The sequence below is a fragment of the Primulina huaijiensis genome, chromosome 18 (genome assembly GCF_012295235.1).
Source record: "Primulina huaijiensis isolate GDHJ02 chromosome 18, ASM1229523v2, whole genome shotgun sequence".
NCBI classification, from domain to species: Eukaryota; Viridiplantae; Streptophyta; class Magnoliopsida; order Lamiales; family Gesneriaceae; genus Primulina; species Primulina huaijiensis.
Window position 1 is genome coordinate 15007762 of NC_133323.1, and position 9666 is coordinate 15017427.

Genomic DNA, 9666 nt, shown 5'->3' on the forward strand with positions numbered 1-9666 from the left:
TTCAGTATGCAGAGTTGTATATCCGGGAGATAGTCCGACTTCATGGTATTCCAGTTTCTATCGTATCTGACAGAGATCCCAGATTCACTTCCTCGTTTTGGAAGAGTTTGCATTCGACTATGGGGACGAAGTTGCTGTTTCGCACAGCTTTTCATCCGCAGACAGATGGGCAGTCAGAGAGAGTCACTCAGATTTTGGAGGATCTTCTCCGTGCTTGCGTCCTTGATTTCTCTGGGAGTTGGGAGTCGAAATTGCCATTAGTGGAGTTCACCTATAACAACAGCTTGCAGTCGTCTATAGGTATGGCTCCGTACGAAGCACTGTCTGGCCGTAAGTGCAGATCTCCTGTTCATTGGGATGAAGTAGGAGAGAGAGCCGAGTTGGGTCCATAGATTATTCAGCAGACGGTGGATATAGTAGCCCAGATCCGTGACAGGATGAGGACTGCTCAGAGGCGACAGAAGAGTTATGCTGACCAGCGGAGGAGAGATTTAGAGTTCGTCGTGGGCGACCATGTCTTTGGGAAAGTGGCACCTATGAAAGGTGTCATGCGATTTGGAAAGAAAGGGAAGCTCAGTTCGAGATTCATTAGACCGTTTGAGATCCTCGACAGAGTTGGGACGCTAGCTTATCGTGTTGCTCTTCCGCCGAATCTGGCCGGAGTACACAATGTGTTCCACGTCTCTATGCTGAGGAAGTATATAGCGAATCCTTCGCATGTCTTGAACTTTGAGCCAGTGCAGCTTACTCCGAACCTATCTTATGAGGAGAGACCAGTGCAGATCTGAGACAAGCAGGAAAAGAAGCTTCGGAACAAACTGGTTAAGCTAGTGAAAGTCAAATGGCTTAATCATTCGGAGGAGGAAGCTACGTGGAAATCTGAGCCAGAGATGAGGAGTCGGTACCCCGAGTTATTCGGTGAGTTTTAATTTCAAGGACGAAATTTCTTTTAAGGGGGGGAGAGTTGTAGAACTCGTAACGTAGACTACGTATAAGCCATGCATAATTTCTAATATTTAAATTAAAATGATTTTATTGCATGAGTATTTAAATTCTTTTCCTTAAATTTATTTATTTTACGTAGTAGTTTAATTGTCACCTTTTCATTTAAATAAGTGAGGCCGGATTGGAGATGGAGTATAGAGATAAGTTAATGAAGACTTATTTAAGAAATGGTAATTTAGCATGTTAGTAAATATAATTTAAAAAGTTGGCATGCATGCAAGTTATTGAATTTCCTTGGCATTTTAATTAATTTTTAAAGCATTAAATACATGTTTATTTCAGTAAATTGTGTTTAATTATTTTTATGCATTGATGCATAATTCATGCATGTTAAAATTTATTTCATGTTATTTTATATGTTCATGCATAAAGGTTTCTAGGTGCACTTCACGCCCGAACGAGGATTGGAGACCGGAGAATTTTCACGAAAATTATTTTATTACATGATTAATTTTTATTAATTATTATAAGACGTTTTAAAGATATTTTTCAAGAATTGGGAATTTTTGGGTATTTTTACCCGCATTATTTTTAATTGTTACGGTACGCAAAGTTTATCAAATCGGAGGACTTTTTAAGGGTTCGGCTAATATTTTCAAAATCTTTCAAACCCGAAATATTTTTCAGGAGTGCGTTTGGATTTAATGGGCCTGCTTTTAAGCTTCTTGGGCTTAAAATCATTTTTTTCTTTTAATTAGTAACTTAGGGCTCATTAGCTAATTTTTAACTATTTAATTAGTATATATTTTACCCAATAACCTAACCCTAATCACTCCTCTTAGCCGACACCTCCCTCAGCTACACTTTTCTCTCGGTTTCCCCATCAGCAGCTCAAGAGATCATCGACCAGTCCAATTCTTGCATAGAAAATTCTCCCGGGTCTCCCCCACGTCGTGTTGCTCTCCAAACATCTTAAGGCACACCTTTGTATCTTTCTTCATGCATCTTACACGATATATATGCTGTTATATGCTTGTGTGTTCTTGAAACTCTCGATCCATGCATGAGTTGAAAGGATAATCGATTTTTTTTTCTTTTTTTTGTGTCTCTTGCATTATTACCTTTGCGGCTCACGTTTTCTGGTTTTTGTGTAAGGGGTTGCGGTCCCAGGGCTGGTAAGTGACTGAGGTAAGGGTCGAGATGTGGTCTGAGGAATTAAAACAAGCGCTGATGCTGTAGGATGGGAGATCGAAGGAGGGGCTCGGGTAGAGAGATGTGTGGGTTTGTGTTCGGTATTGCTGGGTAACCCTACATGGGGCTCTAGGCTCGAGGCGAGTGAGTCCAGGGGAGTCTTAGGATGGTCTGGAATGGCTCGAGCCATGATGGAAAGGAGGTAACAAACGATCGAGCTAGGTGTGATGGGTTAGCCGCGGTAAGAGCTTTGTGGGTTCTCGGTTTTTTTTAGCGGTTAGAGGCTTGCATGGGGTTTGTGGCGTGAGTTTGGTAGGTCCATTGGGGACTGGTCTTTGTCCCTAGTAGGTTGTTCGTGGTTGGTACGAAGAGCTTAGCTTGAGGCGTGAGTTTTTGGGAGGAAATTGTGCATGACGTGGTGAATTAGGATAGGACCGAGAGTTTTGGTAGATTGGAGATTTTTTTTTGTGCCGAGAGTTTTGAGCTGGGTGTGATAATTTTAGGATCATTTTAGTGTTTTAAGATATGGTAGAAAGTTGGGAAGAAATTGGTTTAGTTTCGAGTCGATTCGGGTTATAACCGAGACCTCGGTTAAGTTTTAAAACGAATCATATAAGTTTGAACCGAGCTCGGATTTACGTCTAAGAAATTTATGTAAATATGTTTTGGGACATTTTAAGGATTTTTGTAAGCTTCGGGTCAATTTTAGAGGTCCAGGGTTGAAACGACAATTTTTGGGTTTATAGGGGCAAAATGGTCATTTTGCACCCGGGATGAGATTTTAGTCCTAGCAGCGCCCTGAACACAAATCATAATATTTTTAAATGTTCATGCATCACGTTTACAATTTTTATGCCATTATAATAATTATGGTGCATGCTTGGTTTAAAGGAATTAAGAGAGAAAAGTAAGAACGTGAAGGGCACTCCGTCTCCGCCGAGCCGCGTCGTTATATCGTTTGTTTTCTGTCAAAACAAACCAAGGCATGTTTATATCTTCTTTCACTCTTCAATCAAGTCATATAGGTATTTTTAAATATCGCAAGTACATGATTTTAATGCAAGAAAATCGAAATTGTTCATATTCAATTATGTTATTTAATTATATTACGTGCAAAAATATTCATTTTGAGATTTATGCGATATTGCTTGTGGTCACTTTACTATCATGCTTAAGTCCGGTCGCCAGTTACCGGCCCGGTCGCCAGTTACCGGTCAGTTCAGTTGTTTCACCCAGTATACTGTGGCAGTAGTCTGATCAGACATACATTATTAAGTCCGGTCGCCAGTTACCGGCCCGGTCGCCAGTTACCGGTCAGTTCAGTTCAGTTCAGGGACCACTTGCGTAGACCATAATCTCACCAGAAAATTTTTACAAGTTATTTCATTACAGGGCTCCAAGGAGCAAACATTTTCACTATGATATTTTCAGTTCAGTTATGCACGTACTATAATTACCATTGAAATGATATTTTACGTTACACCTCATTACAGGAAATTTTCACTTGCATGCGACTTTATTATTTATTTACTTGTTATTTAAGATATATGCATGCTGAGGCTTTAGGCTCACTAGACTTGATTGTTGTAGGTACTGATGATGTCGGGACCGAGGGCGGGGATCAGTGAGCCAGCTCGAGCCGGCAGTAGTGGGACCCGAGGACCTCATTTTCAGCATTTATTATTACTTGATTGCTCAGACATTTTTATATATTGTTGGATAAATTTCTAACTGTTGTTTCGAAAAATGTTAATTTCTTCCGCTGTCACTTTGAACATCAAACTTTATTTATCAGTTCAATTACGAATGGGGCAATTTTATTTATTTAAAAAGAAAATTTTTAAATTTTCCGCAATTTTTCAAGCACGGAATTTTAGGCCTTTACACCTAGCCAAGCTAGGGCTCGAGATATGGGCTGGGGAAGGAGTCCTAGCCATGCTAGGACTCCCACCCGTTAGTCGCGCTGCATGTGTGCGCTAGAGGGCAGGCGTCCAGGGGCTTGGGGGCTCGGCTCGTGGGTGACGGGCTGGGTTAAGGTGTCTCACTAGGCTCCTAAGAAAGTACACTAGAGTTTGGCTCGGGTGCTGGGGCATCGGCTAGGTCCCTAGGTGTGCAAAAGTTAGAACCCATGCAAGGAAGGATTCTCGGCTAGCATGGGGTCTCGTGGGAGGGCTTCGTTTTTATGGTTTGGGTTGATTTCTCGGAAAACTAAGGGTCCAGTAGGGTATTTTGGGTTGTTGGGCAAGTTTTGGTTCATCATGGTTTGGGGGTAACTCGTGAAAAACGAAAGTTGGCTCGGGGTCGAAGTTTAGGTGTCAATTAGAGTTTTTAAAATAAAGAAAATTGGAAACCGGCTCACGGGGGGCGAGTCGTCGTCCATAAGAGCTAAAATAATATAAAAAGACTAAATTTAGAATTTAGGAATTTTATATTAAAGTTTGGGATTTTTCGGGATTAAAACACCGTCAAAATAATTAATTAATGATAAATTAAAAAGTCTAATTTTTAAGCTAAATAAAATTATGAGAAAATTAATTTAGGCTTAAATAATTATTTGGGACATGTTAGAGTCAATGAATTCAAGAAAAAGTCGAAAACGAGGAATTTTACGTCTAGGGGTAAAACGGTCTTTTTACGCCTAGAAATTAGTAAACGTCATGGCAGTGCCCTAAATGCTATTTTTATGATATTATGATTATTTTTAAATGTTTATGAAATGTTCGTGGTTAAATTATGATTTTTAAATGTCTAAGGGATTTTTATGATTTAAGGAAGACATTTAAAAGACATGTTGCATGCTTGGTTTCAAAAAACAAAAACGTTATGTTATGCATGATTTTTTTATAAAGTGATGAGAATATAAATGTTGAAGGAAGTGAAGTAATTGTGACTAATTCGATAATGATGGAGATGTCGTGAGGGTTATGGTCCCAGTGGGAGCCCGACGATCGTATTTTCATCATTTCTAATATGTGGTAACGGTTTTGTGGTAACGGTAAGAATGGGAATATTGTGAGGGGAAAAGGCCCCAGAGGGAACCCATTTATGGGAAAAAGCCCCCGAGGAAACCCCGACGATCGTATTTCTATTCAATTATGATAGGCCAAGGGCCCAGTTGACCGGTGAGAGTGTTGCTGGTGTCCCCCGCCGCCCAGTACTGTGGTTATATGTAAATGGATCCATCGATCATGTCATGTCATATCAGAAAAGTCACAATTAACGATCTAAATTCAACAAAGGAAAAGGATAAGGAAAATGTTCATGATCATGTAAAGGTTTTATGTCATGTCATGTTGAGGAAAAAGAAAAAGTTAAAGCTAATGTTTGCATGTCATGAAAAGTTATTTTACGTAAAAGTATTTTCACTGTTGCATGTGGTTTTATATATATTATTTGTTATAAAGATTATGGTGTGTTGAGTCATTAGACTCACTAGGTGTGATGGATGCAAGTGAGGTTGAGGGAGGTCTAGACGGATGATTTGACTGGACTGAAGGAGCACACAACCCGAGGACCAGCGCTTCCATTTTTCCGCACTTATATTTTTGACTCATGATTTACGTTAAAGATTTTAAGATTATTTAATTATGTTTTGAGAAGTTTAGTATGGGCTACACTTGTCAAACTATTGCTTTTTTTTAGTTTTGGTAAAACATTTGACGACTTCGTTTTATGACTATTTCACTTGATTTTTAAAATGCTAGTTGGTTGATGTTTTATTTTAAAGGGTAAAATATTTTATAAAAAGATTTTCATGGGATGGACGAAATTTAGGGAAAAAAAAAATTCTAGTACTTTTAAATCAATAAAAGGGAGGACATTTCAGAGATATAGTAATGCTAAGTGAGAAAGAGAATGCTTGTGTTCTAAAACTGTGACCAACACCTGGTATTTATAGAAGCATGAGATGCTAGTTACCGTGTTGGAGTACAATTTTTGCTATGGTAGAATCCTACATGAGATAGGAAACAACAGACTGTAGGACTCCCTAACCATGGCGTCTAGGAATCTTGATGGCAGCTAAGACTCTTTCTTTATCTCAATGAGATTCGATTAAATCCCGTATTTATTAGGACTTTTTATTTATCGACGTGAATGTCTTTACGTTCCTTAACTGTGTTAAGGCTCGAACTTCTGGTAAACAGCTCAGACGTTTAATAAACATGGTTGAGGGGTCTGGCCCAGTAAGAAATTCGTGAGCTCAGACTCCTGGGCTCGGACACCTTACTACATGGTTGGGCTCGATAGTCGGGCCCTTAATTAATCATTAGGCTTGGGCCGCAAAAGACTAGGGTCAATTTTGAAATGAGTTTGGATCCGTCTAGAGGTGTCAATTTTAAGGGGCATCAAACTAGGATCGAGTTTCCCGAAATTGAATAAAATTAACATGGTGTTTTATATTGTTTTTAATCGATCACACCACAGTTTGAATCGATTTTTAAAAAATCAACTAAAGTGTAAAAATCGAGTTGTTTCCAAGTTTAGATGAAAAGTCGAACAAAACCAACCAACTGATTTTGTCAATATAAGAAACTACGAGTTTTTATTTGAAATTTTAATTCATTTCATTTTTTGTTATTAGCGGCCTTCGTTAATGGAGCAATCACACTGAGTACACATTAAGATATTTGTTGCAGTATTAAGCCAAAATAAACCTACCCCTAATTCTATATTTATGTTCTCTTGTATCTTTGTCCTCGTACATTTATTTCATCCTCGACATTTTCTGTGCAGCTCGTGCAGTTGCATGTTCAATCCAACACAAATGAAATCGAAAATCTTGGTTTGATTTGGTTTGGTTTGTTCTTCCGTAAAATCGATAAATTTGGTTTAATTAGTGTTTATATTAATTATCACACCAAACCATACTTGAATAATCTCCCTGTCCATTACCGTTATAGTTTATGATGAATCTTTCAAGTGCTCGATCTTGGATTTGTATATACGATTTTACCTAATATAATGACCCGATCATTGTTTTTTAGAGCTACCAGAATTTGTCAATTATGAAAAAATTTAATCATATAATGGTCTAAAAAATAAAAGAGAAAAGCAAAAGATTTTTTTTTTTAAAAAAAATAATACACACATACTAAAATATTTATAGTGTATTTTTGAAGAAAATAAACAGTTTACGTTAAGGATTTAAAAACGGCATCTGTTAGAATATCAATCAAAATTTGATGTCTGAATAATGCTATACAAATTATCTTTAATAATATAATATTATCATCGAATATAACTATTGAGAAAATGATAAACAATAGATCTGATATTTTATATTTTATGTACAACTCGGTCGAATTATCTTTATGTGCTAGCTGGAGAGATTTGTAACTCATTCAACCGATGATTAAGGGAATCAACATCGTAAGTTAAATAAATAATTACATTAATTAATTACAATATTTTAAATATTGTAATGTTAGATGGTGTTAATCATTTACCTACTCTATTAATTATACGTATATTAAATCAATCTATTCCCATTTCGACCATGTCACTATAACATGAAGTCTCGATCGTTTTGATGCAACCAATATTTTTTATAATATTTTTTTCATTTAAAATTATATATATCATTGTTGTACATCGATACATAAATTTCTTTGAGTACAACGACCCGAGATAAAATGACAGGCATAAGTTGAATTTTTTTTTTTATTTTGGGTCCCCGACGGCAAAAGAATAGAAAGTTTATATTTTATTTAACATTTTAATATGCAACACTATTTTATTATGTACTCAATTTAAATAAAATATTCTTATTCATATGTAAAATATGTAATATTATAACTAAAAAAATTGTAATATTATACAGAAAAATAGTTAAATTCATTACGTAAGTTAGTCTATTTTGAGTTTTGATCAATTATTTAGTCAAAGTTATGTCTTGATGCCATAATTTTTGATACGGTACGGTACGGTATACCACCCCTAAATGAAATTGGATGAAATTGAAATAAAAAAAAAAGTAAATTTAGTGCACTGAAATCCAATTTTGATAAGTTAGATAACAAAAAACCAAAACAGATAACTAATGTACATAACTAAATTGACTATTTTCGTTTTAATATATATCGTTTATATTATTCTCCTATTTTATTACAAGGTGGGTGAAGGGTTTTTTTTTTTTTTTTTTTTTTTTTTTTTTTTTTTTTTTTGTTTTTTTTTTTTTTTTTTTTTATCATTTGGATCGAATTCAAGTCTCTTTCATAATAGTCGGAGATGTTTATGTCATTGCACCACAAATGAGATGACGGAAATGGGATAAAAAAAACCATGGAGTAAGTTCTGATATCAAAAGGGTACTCAACTCAAAGTTCTTAGACAATTAGCTTTAATTTCATTTACAGCCATTAATAATGATTAATTATGGTGCTTTAAAAAAGTTAAAGAAAAATGTTATGTGCACTAGTTGGATGACTTTATAATTATATATAATATGCTTATAATTTTTAATTTCATCTTTTTCAACTTCCTAAAACTAACTCCAAAATAAAAAAATAAAAAAAAGAAGATAACAAATTTAAATCTAGCATAATTAATCTGTAGATAATATATAGAAAATTACATGTGATTTAAATAATATTTTTATTTAAGATAAAATAACTGCATGATCACTTGTTAACCTTTGTAGTGTCCAAGCCGTTATTGTTTTTGCATTTGATATTTATGTAGCCGTTAAACTTATTATATTTTTATATTGTTGTACCAAGTGATTTATATTTCACTCACCTCTTGCATCACTTCAAAATTTGGTTGAATTAATAGAGAAGTAAAAACATATCGAATATTAGGGCTGGTAGATACATTCTCCAATCAAGACGTGTCGTTTAGTCAGCTATAACTGCTTCCATGCATATGTTCTTCATTTATTTAGATTATGTTTCAATTCTTGATTTATTGTCCAATCATGTGCATTTCGTAATGGAAAATATATAAATTTTGGTAACTCGGCAACATTTGATCCTATGAATGATCACTACAAGAAAAACGCCCAATGACAACGCACCTACGACAACAGTTTTTGTGAAAAACCGTTGCCGTATAATTTTTAACAACGGTTTTAGTGAAAACCGTTGTCGTAGGTGTGTTTTGACAACGTTTTTATAAAAACCGTTGTCTTTCAAGGGGTGAAAGACAACTGTTTTCTAAAAACCGTTGTCTTTTAGGGGTTCAACGACAACGGTTTTCTAAAAACCGTTGTCTTTCAGCGTTTTTTAAGGGCAAAAGACAACAGTTCTATGAACCGTTGTCTTTTGCCGTGTTTTTATTCCGTCGCTGAATATAGCGACAATTTTAAGTAAAACCATCGTATGTTTTAATTTAGCGACGGTTATAATAAAAACCGTCGTTAATTTAAAATTAGCGACAGTTTAATGACAACCGTCGCTAAAATGAGTGACGATTTTTAAATTTGCGACGGTTAAATGATATTTCCATCGCTAATAGCGACGATTTAACCAAAAACCGTCGTAAATTGTCTATAAATATCTGCATTCTCAGTCCATTTTCTCCACACCACTT